This window comes from Pseudophryne corroboree, unplaced genomic scaffold, assembly GCF_028390025.1.
Source record: "Pseudophryne corroboree isolate aPseCor3 unplaced genomic scaffold, aPseCor3.hap2 scaffold_179, whole genome shotgun sequence".
In the NCBI taxonomy this organism is placed as follows: domain Eukaryota; kingdom Metazoa; phylum Chordata; class Amphibia; order Anura; family Myobatrachidae; genus Pseudophryne; species Pseudophryne corroboree.
In genome coordinates this window covers 713,452-726,770 of record NW_026968428.1, presented here as the reverse complement: position 1 = coordinate 726,770, position 13,319 = coordinate 713,452, and the positions used below count along the sequence as shown (strand labels likewise).

At 48.4% G+C, this 13,319-nt stretch overlaps 4 non-coding genes across 4 annotated transcripts; all 4 read right to left on the bottom strand.

The window, feature by feature from the left end:
• Positions 1-11,508: 11,508 nt before the first annotated feature.
• LOC135002841 (U1 spliceosomal RNA) lies at positions 11,509-11,671 on the bottom strand. Its single transcript, XR_010203996.1, has one exon. It is a non-coding gene; the product is annotated as a U1 spliceosomal RNA (small nuclear RNA).
• A 152-nt stretch (positions 11,672-11,823) lies between these two features.
• Positions 11,824-11,987, bottom strand: LOC135002477 (U1 spliceosomal RNA). The gene has a single exon (XR_010203669.1). It is a non-coding gene; the product is annotated as a U1 spliceosomal RNA (small nuclear RNA).
• Positions 11,988-12,591: 604 nt separating this feature from the next.
• Positions 12,592-12,754, bottom strand: LOC135002732 (U1 spliceosomal RNA). Its single transcript, XR_010203910.1, has one exon. It is a non-coding gene; the product is annotated as a U1 spliceosomal RNA (small nuclear RNA).
• Positions 12,755-12,906: 152 nt separating this feature from the next.
• LOC135002445 (U1 spliceosomal RNA) lies at positions 12,907-13,070 on the bottom strand. Its single transcript, XR_010203638.1, has one exon. It is a non-coding gene; the product is annotated as a U1 spliceosomal RNA (small nuclear RNA).
• Positions 13,071-13,319: the final 249 nt, after the last annotated feature.

Below are 13,319 nucleotides of genomic sequence, written 5' to 3'. Positions count from 1 at the left end.
ACAATGTAATTTGAGTGACAAACTGCAGAGATGAACCCTTTCTGTGACTGCTGCACAGGGATCACACAAACTCTATTCATAGGGCTGACTTCACTTAGGGGAGATGTTCTCGCCCGTATATACCGCACTTACGGTACCATTGGATTTACAGATATTTTCTTGCAATACACTATGGGGGTCATTCTGAGTTGATTGTTTGCTAGCAGTTTTTAGCAGCCTTAAAACGGTGGAGTTAACATATCTCACGTGGAAGGTGGTCATGTTATTAGCCTTGGCTTCGGCTAGGCGAGTGTCGGAATTAGCGGCTTTGTCACATAAAAGCCCATATTTGGTGTTCCATGTGGATAGAGCGGAATTGCGGACCCGTCCTCAATTCCTACCAAAAGTGGTCTCATCTTTTCATATGAACCAACCTATTGTGGTGCCTTTGGCTATGTGTGACTTGGAGGATTCCGAGTTACTTGATGTGGTCAGGGCTTTGAAAATTTACGTGGCCAGGACGGCTAGAGTCAGGAAAACTGAAGCGCTGTTTGTCCTGTATGCAACCAACAAGATTGGTGCCCCTGCTTCAAAGCAGGCTATTGCTCGCTGGATTTGTAACACGATTCAGCAAGCGCATTCTATGGCTGGATTGCAGTTACAGAAATCGGTCTAGGCCCATTCCACGAGGAAAGTGGGCTCTTCTTGGGCGGCTGCCCGAGGGGTCTCGGCACTACAGCTGTGTCGAGCTGCTACTTGGCCAGGTTCAAACACCTTTTCAAAATACTATAAGTTTGATACCCTGGCTGAGGAGGAACTCATGTTTGCTCAATCGGTGCTGCAGAGTCATCCGCACTCTCCCGCCCGTTTTGGAGCTTTGGTATAATCCCCATGGTCCTTACGGAGTCCCCAGCATCCTCTAGGACGTTAGAGAAAATAAGATTTTAAACCTACCGGTAAATCTTTTTCTCGTAGTCCGTAGAGGATGCTGGGCGCCCGTCCCAAGTGCGGACTACTTCTGCAATACTTGTATATAGTTATTGCTTCAATAAGGGTTATGTTATAGTTGCATCGGTCCTGCACTGATGCTACAGTTTGTTGTTTTTTCGTACTCATAACTGGGTAGTTTATCACAAGTTATACGGTGTGATTGGTGTGGCTGGTATGAATCTTGCCCTGGATTAACAAAATCCTTTCCTCATACTGTCAGTCTCCTCTGGGCACAGTTACTCTAACTGTGGCATAGAGGGGCATAGAGGGAGGAGCCAGTGCACACCCAGAACTAAAGTCTTTCTTAAAGTGCCCATGTCTCCTGCGGAGCCCGTCTATCCCCATGGTCCTTACGGAGTCCCCAGCATCCTCTACGGACTACGAGAAAAAGATTTACCGGTAGGTTTAAAATCTTATTTTCTACTTTATTCTTTTCTATCCTAGTTTATTACGACCAACTCTCATCCAAGGAGTTTGATATTCTACTACCTGCATGCAATTTAAATTGCTTAAATTGTTTATATGGTTGATTTGTCCTTCACAATCCATAATCTGCAACTTGGATGTATTTGTGTCATTGAAAATCTTATAATAAAAATGTTTATATATTGAAAAAAAAAGTTATAAGACATATGCATTCAATATTTGAAGAAACAAAATAAAATAAAGCTATGTATTGGGTTTCACTAACAAGCACATTGGAAGACTTGACTACTGTTAAAAGACATGCATTACATGGTATAGAGCCACAAACCACAATGTAGTAAAATAAAAACAAACTTACATGTGTATCAAACCTATGTGAGGCTTACATTGATAGTGCAAGATCAACACTCTATCAACTGTGCAAACTAGACTGCACATAAATGCCATAAAATTTATCTGAGATTTTAGTAAATAAGGCCCGTTGCTGTCCGGGTCACACAGCCGTCACGGCCCGCCCCTATACGGTCCGGTCATGTCTGCATTGTCCTGACTGTGCCCCCAAAATGGCGGCACAACGCCGCTGGCCCGACTCCTCCTGCCCAGTGACCGCCTCTGCCTGTCAATCAGACAGAGGCGCTCACTGGGCAGAGATGCTGATCGCATCTCTGGCATGTGCCGGTGCACTGTGGCACCAGCACACACGCACTTCAGACCTGATCTCCTGTTGTGTGAATATGCACAGCAGGGATCAGGTCTTAATTAGGCCCTATATACAGCTGTCAGTAAAGCAGGGATGTGCTGCTGCCAGTGAGGCAGGGATGTTCTGCTGTCAGTGAAGCAGTGATGTGCTGCTGTCAGTGAAGCAGTGATGTGCTGCTGTCAGCGAGGCAGTGATGTGCTGCTGTCAGCGAGGCAGGGATGTGCTGCTATAAGTGAGGCAGGGATGTGCTGCCGTCAATGAGGCAGGGATGTGCTGCCGTCAATGTTGCAGGGATGTGTTGCTGTCAACGTTGCAGGGATGTGCTGCTGTCAGTGAAGCAGGAATGTGCTGCTGCAGTGAGGCAGAGATATGCTGCCCACTATCTCCCTATCACCCCTGCCTGAGTCACACACTTTCCCTGTCACCCCTGCCTCAGTTACCCACTATCTCCCAGTCACCGCTGCCTCAGTCAACCACTATACCTGCGACCCCTGCCTCAGTCACCCACTATCCCTGTCACCCCTGCCTCAGTCACCCACTGTCACCCTATCACCCCTGCTTCAGTCACCCACTATCCCTGTCAACCCTGCCTCAGTCTCTTACTGTCCCTGTCACCCCTGCCACAGTCATCCACTATCTCCCTATCATCCCTGCCTTATTCATTTATTATCCCTGTCACCCACTTTCTTCCCATACTTACCCAACCCCTTCCTATCACCCCTCCCTCAGTAACCCACTATCTCCCAGTCACCCCTGCCTCAGTCACCCACTATCACTGTCACCCCTGCATCAGTCACCCACTATCTCCCAGTCACCCCGGCTTCAGTCACCCACTATCTCCCACTCATACATGCTTCAGTCACCCACTATCTCCCAGTCATCCCTGCCTCAGTCACCTACTGACACCAGTGCAGATATTTCTGCTGCAGCCTCTCCACTCTCCAGCGTGAACGTCCTGACGACTGAGGAAATCCGCTTTCCAGTTGAGGACTCCGGGAATGAACACTGCCGATATTGCTGGCAGATGACGTTCTACCCAACTGAGGATTTTTTTATACTTCCAGCTTTGCCATGCAGTTTCGAGTGCCGACTTGATGATTTGTGTACACTACCGTGGTGGCGTTGTCCGATTGTACTTGAACAGGCCTGTTCTGTACTAGAGGCAGGGCCAGTATCAATGAATTGAACACTGCCCGCAATTCCAGAATGTTTATCGGGAGGAGAGATTCCTCCCTGGTCCACCGATGGTGAAGGGTCGTCATCACGGCCATGACCTTGGTGAATTTCCGAGGTGCCGTGGCCAAACCAGAAGGCAGGACCTGAAATCCAAAAACTAACCAGGCACAACACTGCTTAGCTTCCAACATCAGATGAGATTGGACATATCCAGTGTGATGCGGCTGTAGATGATTTTTGCTGTTTCTAACTTCTACATCAATGAATAAGTTTCAAAATAGAATGCATCAAGAGAACGGTATTGGTAGTATAAAACTACCTACAGCACCTGGTATTCCCAGGTGGTCTCACATCCAAGAACAAACCAGGCCTAAGATCAGGTGATATTGGGCATATACAGTGTGGTGTGGCTGTAGATGAACTTAGTGGTTTCTGTTAGAGTTCTTCTACTTCTAACTACTAGTACATAAATGAATAAGCGGCCGATTTATTAAACCTGGTGGAATGATAAAGTACCAGCCAATCAGCTCCTAATTGCCATGTCACAGGCTGGGTTTGAAAAATGACAGTTAGGAGCTGACTGGCTGGTACTTTATCACCTTGCACTTTATCAGTTCACCAGGCTTAATAGATCTGCCCCAATGTTTCAAAATGGAATGCATCAAGAGAACGGTGTTGGTATTGTAAAAATACACACAGCTCCTGGTATTTCCTGGTGGTCTCCCATCCAAGTACTAAAACCAAGACCAACACTGCTCAGCTTCCATGATCAGGAGAGATTGGGCAAATCCAGTGTGCTGTGGCTGTAGATGAGCTGGTGGTTTCTGCTAGAGCTTTTCTACTTCTAACTTCTGGTACATAAAAGAATACGTGTAAAAATTAAATGTACCAAGAAAAGGGTGTTGGTAGTTTAAAAACACCTAAAGAATCTGATAATACATGGATGGGAGACTGCTTGGTAGTAACAAAGTCCAATACTGCTTTGCTTCAAAGATCAAATGAGATTGGGCATATCCAGTGTGGTGTGGCTTTAGATAAGCTTTGTGGTTTCTGTTAGAGCTCTTCTACTTCTAACTACTGGTACATTAATGAATATGTATAAGGTTGTAGTTTATCCAATATGCCTTTACTACCTTACCTTCCCCCCCCCCTCCCCTCCCCTCCTTATATCTTCCTTTGTTCTCTCCTCCTCGTGTGTGCGTTATTTGTTTTCTCATACGTCCTAGAGGATGCAGGGATCACATTAAGAACCATGGGGTATAGACGGGATCCGCAGGAGACATGGGCACTTTAAGACTTTCAAAGGGTGTGAACTGTCTCCTCCCTCTATGCCCCTCCTCCAGACTCCAGTTTTAGAATTGTGCCCAGTGAGACTGGATGCACTACAGGGGAGCTCTACTGAGTTTCTCTGAAAAGACTTATGTTAGTTTTTCTTATTTTCAGGGAGGCTGCTGGCAACAGTCTCCCTGCTTCGTGGGACTTAGGGGAGAGAAGTATGACCAACTTCTAGTGAGTTCAATGGCTCTACTTCTGGCTGACAGGACACCATTAGCTCCTGAGGGTGCTGATCGCTGGGTACGCCTAGATGCCCACTCCCGTAGCCTGCCGTCACCCCCTTACAGAGCCAGAAGTCAGAAGACAGGCGAGTAGCAGAAGAACAGATGGCATTCTGAGGTACCACGCAGCGAGCGGAATGCTGTGCGCCATGCTCCCACACAAACACAGGCACTGCAGGGTGCAGGGCGTGGGGGGAGGGCACCCTGGGCAGCATAAATTCCTCACAAAAGGCTGGCAAAAGTGGACATTAGTGCCTGGGCACTGTCCTTACCCCACCAGCGTAATTAATTATTTGTTTCTGAGCGGGACAGAAGCGTGCCATTACAGCGGCGGGGCTTCTTCCTCACCTCACCAGCACATCTAAAGAGCGTTACAAGTCTATCACTATAGAGTTTATTATTTCCCAGACTGTGTACTTTTGACGCTGGGTTGTGAGCTGAAAAATCCCATCTGTCCCTCTGACATATTTACTGTAGGTCTATCCCCCATAAGCCGATGTGTCTGTGGGTACTTGGTACATGTGTGTCAACATGTCGGTGGCTGAATGTTTTTCCCAAGAGGAAACTATATTAGGAATGCAGACATATGATGGTGGCCCTGTTGGCACCACCAATAACTGACTGGGTGAAAGTTTCAGTAATATCAGAGTGAGGTTGGATAAATCTGTGTCCCAGACACAGACGTAGAGAAAAGATGTGATGTTCATGGCTATGCTTCTTTTCCCTCAGGCCCCGCAAAAATGTTATTTTGCCCAGTTACTACACACTGATACTGACTCGGATACTGATTCCTATGTCGACCATAATATTTCCTGATTAGATCCAATATTGGCAAGGAGCATTCAGTACATGATTGTGGATATTAAGGACATATTAACATCACTGAGGACCCTGCTGTTCCTGACAAAGGGGTCTATTTGTATGTATATATAGATATATAATGAAAGCTGATGTAACGTTCCTTCATCTCTGTTTGAGAAAGTCTGGGCCAGCTCGACAAGATGGTTTCAAATCCCCAAAAGGTTTCCGGTTGTTTATTTATTTCCTGCCGCGGACAGAATAAAGTGGGAGTCACCCCCTGTTCTGCACGGGGCCCTGTCACAAATCCAGCGGATCGTATGCAGGAAGCTACATTATTTCTAGTTATGTAACCACGGGTACATTACTTAGACCTGCCATTACATGCGCATGGGTGAGTAGTAGTATTCAAGAATTGGTCGAATACCTTGTCATCCGATATAGATATCCTGGAGACATGGGATGCTCCTTACGTTGGATCATATCAAGGACACTGCAGCATACTTACGACTGCAAGGGATATAGGACTCTTGAGTTCACGGGCCAATTTCATGGCAGTCTCGGATAGGAGGGCATTGTGGATTCACCAAGGGAATGCTGATGCTGACTCCAAGAAGAAAGGGAGTCTCTTCCCTATGAAGGTGAAGCCTTGTTTGGCGACGGCCTAGTTATTTTGATCTCGGCAGCTCCCGCAGGTAAGTCAACCTTCTTGCCCTATGTTCCCTCTCAACGGATGAAGACGCATCATTATCTAACGCAGTCATTTTGGCCCAATAGATATGCAAGAAGTTAAGATTCCCATTTCTTTGCAGGTAGAGGAAGGAGAAGAGGGAAGAGGTCTATAGCCTCTTCAAGATCGCAGGAGCAGAGATCGTCCTCTGCTTCTGCCAAATCCACTGCATGACGCTGGGGCTCTCTTGCAGGAGCCCACACCAGTGGGGGCACGTCTAAAACACTTCAGTCAGTACTGGATTAATTTGGACCTGGACTCGTGGGTTTTACAAATAGTGTCCCAAGGGTACAAACTGGGGTTTCAAGACGTTCCCCCTCACCGATTGTTCAAATCGGCATTAGTCAGCAGGGAGAAGGCTTTTATTCAAGCCTCTTCGTGGTCCCGAAGCCGGACGGCTCAGTCAGACCAATCTTAAATCTGAAATCCCTCAATTTCTACCTAAAGAAATTCAATTTCAAGATGGAATCTCTCAGGGTAGGGATCTCCGGTCCGGAGGAAGGAGATTTCATGGTTTTGGTAGACATAAGGATGCCTACTTACATGTTCCCGTTTAGCCACTGCATCAAGCTACCTGAGGTTTGCAATTCAGGATTGTCATTACCAATTTCAGACATTGCCGTTTGGTCTGTCCACGGCTCCGAGGATTTTCACCAGGGTGATGGCGGAAATGATGGATCTCCTTCGCAAGCAAGGAGTCACAATTATCCCGTACTTGGATGAACTCTTGATAAAGGCGAGATCCAGGGACCAGTTGTTGCAAAACATTGCACTCTCCCTGACAGTTCTTCAACAACATGGTTGGCTCCTAAACTTGCCAAAATCGCAGTTGGTCCCAATGACACGGTTGTTGTTTTTGGGAGTGATACTGGACACAGAAGAGGTTTTCTTCCAGTGGAAAGGCTATGGAGATCCAGAGTCTGGTCAAACAAATTCTGAAACCAGCAAGAGTGTTAATCCATCAATGCATTCGGTTGCTGGGGAAGATGGTTGCGGCCTACGAGGCCATTCAGTTTGGCAGGTTCCATGCTAGAGTGTTCCAGTGGGACCTGTTGGACAAGTGGTCCGGATCCCACCTACACATGCACCGGAGGATAATCCTGTCTTCCAAGACCAGAATATCACTCCATTGGCGGCTGCACAGTTCTCACCTCCTAGAGGGGCGATGGTTCGGGATCCAGGACTGGATCCTAGGGACCACGGATGCAACCCTCCGAGGCTGGGAAGCAGTCACACAGGGTGAAAACATCCAAGGAAGATGGTCAAGTCGGGAAAGTTGTCTCCACATAAATGTTCTGGAGTTAAGGGCCATTTAATAACTGCAGACACAGTACGCACTGGGACGGGTGCCCAGCATCCTCTACGGACTAAGAGAAAAGGATTTACCGGTAGGTATTAAAATCCTATTTTCTCTAACGTCCTAGAGGATGCTGGGGACTCCGTAAGGACCATGGGGATAGACGGGCTCCGCAGGAGACATGGGCACTTTAAGAAAGACTTTAGTTCTGGGTGTGCAGTGGCTCCTCCCTCTATGCCCCTCCTCCATACCTCAGTTTGATACTGTGCCCAGTGGAAACTGGGTGCTTTTCAGGAGCTCTCCTGAGCTTTCTGACAGAAAGTATTTTGTTAGGTTTTTAATTTTCAGGGAGCACTGCTGGCAACAGACTCCCTGCATCGAGGGACTGAGGGGAGAGAAGCAGCCCTACTCTCTGAGTTGCAAGGCCCTGCTTCTTAGGCTACTGGACACCATTAGCTCCAGAGGGATTGGTACACAGGATCTCACCCTCGCCGTCCGTCCCAGAGCCGCGCCGCCGTCCCCCTCGCAGAGCCGGAAGATAGAAGCCGGGTGAGTATGAGAAGAAAAGAAAGACTTCAGCGGCGGAAGAAGACTTCATGATCTTCACTGAAGTAACGCACAGCACTGCAGCTGTGCGCCATTGCTCCCATACACCTCACATACTCTGGTCACTGTAAGGGTGCAGGGCGCAGGGGGGGCGCCCTGGGCAGCAATATAAACCTCTTTTTGCCAAAAATATAACACATATACAGCTGGGCACTGTATATATATATGAGCCCCCGCCAATTTTACAGTTTAAGCGGGACAGAAGCCCGCAGCTGAGGGGGCGGGGCTTCTCCCTCATCACTCACCAGCGCCATTTTTTCTCCACAGCACCGCTGAGGAAGCTCCCCAGACTCTCCCCTGCTGAAACCACGGTAGACAAGAGGGTTGAAAAGAGGGGGGGGGGGGGCACATAATTCGGCGCAAATTACATACAGCAGCACTACTGGGCAAACATTAAGTTACTGTGTTATTCCTGGGTTATATAGCGCTGGGGTGTGTGCTGGCATACTCTCTCTCTCTGTCTCTCCAAAGGGCCTTGTGGGGAAACTGTCTTCAGAAAAAGCATTCCCTGTGTGTGTGGTGTGTCGGTACACGTGTGTCGACATGTCTGAGGAAGAAGGCTATATTAGAGAGGAGCGGGAGCAAATTAATGTGGTGTCTCCGCCGACAGCTGATTGGATGGATATGTGGAATGTTTTAAATGCTAGTGTAAACTCATTGCACAAAAGATTAGACAAGGCTGAAGCTTCGGGACGGTCAGGGTCTCAACCCATGCCTGATCCTATGTCGCAGGGACTGTCAGGGTCTCATAAGCGCCCACTATCCCAGATTGTTGACACAGATACTGACACGGATTCTGACTCCAGTGTCGATTACGATGATGCAAAGTTACAGCCAAAATTGGCAAAATCCATTCGATATAGGATTATGGCAATAAAAGATGTTTTGCACATCACAGAGGAACCCCCTGTCCCTGACAAGAGGGTACATAAGTACAAGGGAAAGAAGCCTGAGGTAACCTTTCCCCCCTCACACGAGCTGAACGAGTTATGTGAAAAAGCTTGGGAATCTCCAGATAAAAGACTGCAGATTTCCAAAAGGATTCTTATGGCGTATCCTTTCCCATCAATGGATAGGTTAAGATGGGAATCCTCCCCTAGGGTGGACAAAGCATTAACACGCTTATCTAAGAAGGTAGCCCTCCCGTCCCAGGATACGGCTACCCTCAAAGAGTCTGCTGACCGCAAACAGGAGATAACCCTGAAGTCAATTTATACACATTCGGGTACCTTACTCAGACCGGCAATTGCGTCGGCCTGGGTGTGTAGTGCTGTAGCAGCATGGACGGATACCTTATCTGAGGGGATGGATACCCTAGATAAGGATACTATTTTATTGACCCTGGGGCATATAAGAGATGCTGTCCTATATATGTGTGTATGCAAAGTACAGGTGGTGCTGCAGGGCTCACACCCTTTTACTTGTCTTGTAGAGCAACTCTGGAGCTGTTACTGGATCCATCTGCTGCAGGCCTTCCCCCAGGAATGCTTGCACTAGTTGTTGCATTTGGTTTGTTGTTTGGGGGTGCTTCAGTATTAGGCAGCCTTCTGCCCTCCCACATTCATCTGAAAATGTGTTCTCCCTGCAGTTGTTGTCCCCAGATGAGAGTTCCCTTGTGCTTCCTCAGTTGAATCTCCTTAACTTGACGGGGGTGTGCCCGAGCAGCCGCCCTCCACAGCCCTATCCCAACACATACTTATCTTGCATATGAGATCTCTTGATCATGAAGATAGTTCTCACAGGGTGAGGTTCATCCATTACATTTTAAAGTAGGAAGGTACAAATTACATATTCGAATTACATATATGTTCTGGATTCAAATGTTTTCCCCCCTTCCTTTCTCAATTGTGCCCATCAGCAGCTATTCTAATGTTGCTGCCAATGGTTGTGACACATTTTTTTCTTCTGTGGGGTACACTGGACTCCACAAGGATTCACATTGGGGTGTAGAGTAGGACCTTGATCTGAGGCACCAACAAGCTCAAAGCTTTTGACTGTTCCCAAGATACTCAGCGCCCCCTCCTCTATAACCTCGCTTCCATGAACAGGGAGCTCAGTTTGTAGTTGGTGCCTTCAGTAGCAGGCCACTTAACAGGGGGCTGCCTCAGGCATCCTATTCTTAGCTATTAATTTTGACAAGAAAAGAAGAACTTTTTTAATAAGAATCTACAAGGGCTGCAGCAGGCTAGGTCTAATAGACATATTTACTGCAGCTCCATCACTCCCAGCGGCGCAGTATACTCCCGTGCCCCGGTTGCTGGGTCACTGCAGCGGAGGCTCCGGTTTCTTCCTAAGGTCAGTCACACACACACCGCCCTCCGGGATCACGAGGCCGCTGATGAAAGGGTGGTAAGGGGCTTCTGTGCACACACTATACCGTGATCCAGCGTGGCTGTAGGGGGCGGGCATTGTGCGCACTGGCGTGGACACTGATTACTGGGCAGCTGCTCCACTAGCCACCAGGGACAGTTAAGGAGCACAGCTCTGGGGGTTTTTCTCCTATATTAACCCCATTTTGTACTACCCGCAGTGCATTGTGATAGGTAATAGGGCCTGATTCAGGTTGGATTGCAATCGCAATAAGCAATCCAACTGCAAAAATTGCTAAGAGCATACGCATCCGCCTGCATTTTCTGCGGCACCCCGCAGATAATTCGATCGCCTCTGCCTGTCAATCGGTGCAGGGGGGGGGGGGAGGGGGGTCAACAACACTCCATTTCCAAGTCGGAGATGGAGCGGTGCGGGGGCAGGGTTTCAATATTGGGTCGGCAACGGAGAAACAGGAGGCGTGGTTAGAGCGGCTGCATGACATCTCATGGGCCGGACTCCGCCAGTGGAGCCCCAGCGTCATGCAGTAGATTTTGTAGAGGCCAGGGTGGACTTCTGTTCCTGGAAGCTAGCTGTGTTGTGCAGCTTTTTTCCTCTGCCCCTACCTCTGGCAAGAAAGGACGCACCTCGCACTTTCCTTCGGTGTGGGGCTCATGTTGGCTATGCCCCAGCCCCTGAAGCATTCAAGCTGATTTCTTGCAGCAGCTGGGCACTGTAACAGCTCCAGAGCTGCTCTGTAAGGCAAGTAAAAGGGTGTGGGCCCTGCAGCACTACCTGTAGTTCGCATTGTGCATTGGAAGGCACAAAGTAAGCAGACGGGAGAAGTCAGGATAGTGCGCAAAGGCATAGAAGGGAGCGGCTCAAGAAAAGAGAAGTGGAAACAGACAGCAAACTAGGCTGGAGAGAGACCTGAGACAAAGAAATCTGAATTATACGAGAGCCGACCAGAGGAAACACACATTATGCAGTCAAGTGTCCCACATTTGGGGAAATCGCAGGAGCAGCACACCAAGAGTGCAATGGGTGAGATTTGCCCTGGGAGAAGCACCTTCCTGATCATAGTATCTCACCTGGCAGGTAAGTAGGAGTTAGGCTAGAGCTGGGGAGGGTCGCTGCTCGGGCACCCCCCTGTCAAGTGAAGGAGATCCAACTGAGGAAGCACAAGGGAACTCTCGAAAGAAGAACAAGGCTAGAGGAAGATCTGAGACAAAGAAATCTGACTTTTACCAGAGCTGACCAGAGGAAAGCACAAACACAGTCCCCCACTACCACAAATAATGCAGTTGAGTTTCCCACATTTGGGGAAATCACAGGGGTCAGCATACCCAGAATGCAATGAATGAACCTCACCCTGGGAGAACAATCTTCATGACCATGGTATCTCCTATGCAAAATAAGTATGATTTGGGATAGGGCTGGGGAGGGCCGCTGCTCAGGCATATCTCTGTCAAGTAAAGGAGATTCAACTGAGGCAGCACAAGGGAACTCTCATCTGGGGACAACAACTGCAGGGAGAACACATATATTCAAATGAACATGGGAGGGCAGAAGGCTGCCTAATACTGAAGCACCCCCAAACAACAAACCAAATGCAACAACTAGTACAAGCATTCCAGGGGGAAGGTCTACAGAAGACGGATTTGCATAGTGATGTCATCCAAGCAGTGGGCCAAAGTTGGCTGGAACCCTCATCTGCATATGAAAAGAGAAAAGGGGTATGCAGGGCATGGCGGCCTTTTGCGGCACTTGGATGGCCCCTTAAGCATTCAAGCTGATTTCTTGCAGCAGCTGGGCACTGTAACAGCTCCAGAGCTGCTCTGTTAGGCAAGTAAAAGGGTGTGGGCCCTGCAGCACTACCTGTAGTTCGCATTGTGCATTGGAAGGCACAAAGTAAGCAGACTGGAGAAGTCAGGATAGTGCTCAAGGGCATAGAAGGGAGCGGCTCAAGAAAAGAGAAGTGGAAACAGACAGCAAACTAGGCTGGAGAGAGACCTGAGACAAAGAGATCTGAATTATTTGAGAGCCGACCAGGGGAAACACAAATTATGCAGTCAAGTTTCCCATATTTGGGGAAATCACAGGGGCAGCACACCCAGAGTGCAATGGGTGAGCCTTGCCCTGGGAGAAGCACCTACATGATCATAGTATCTCACCTGGCAGGTAAGTAGGAGTTGGGCTAGAGCTGGGGAGGGTCGCTGCTCGGGCACCCCCCTGTCAAGTGAAGGAGATCCAACTGAGGTAGCACAAGGGAACTCTCGAAAGAGGAACAAGGCTAGAGGATAATCTGAGACAAAGAAATCTGACTTTTACCAGAGCTGACCAGAGGAAAGCACAAACACAGTCCCCCACTACCTCAAATAATGCAGTCGAGTTTCCCACATTTGGGGAAATCACAGGGGTCAGCATACCCAGAATGCAATGAATGAACCTCACCCTGGGAGAACAATCTTCATGACCATGGTATCTCCTATGCAAAATAAGTATGATTTGGGATAGGGCTGGGGAGGGCCGCTGCTCAGGCACATCTCTGTCAAGTAAAGGAGATTCAACTGAGGCAGCACAAGGGAACTCTCATCTGGGGACAACAACTGCAGGGAGAACACATATTTTCAGATGAACATGGGAGGGCAGAAGGCTGCCTAATACTGAAGCACCCCCAAACAACAAACCAAATGCAACAACTAGTGCAAGCATTCCCTGGGGAAGGCCTACAGCAGACGGATTTGCATATGG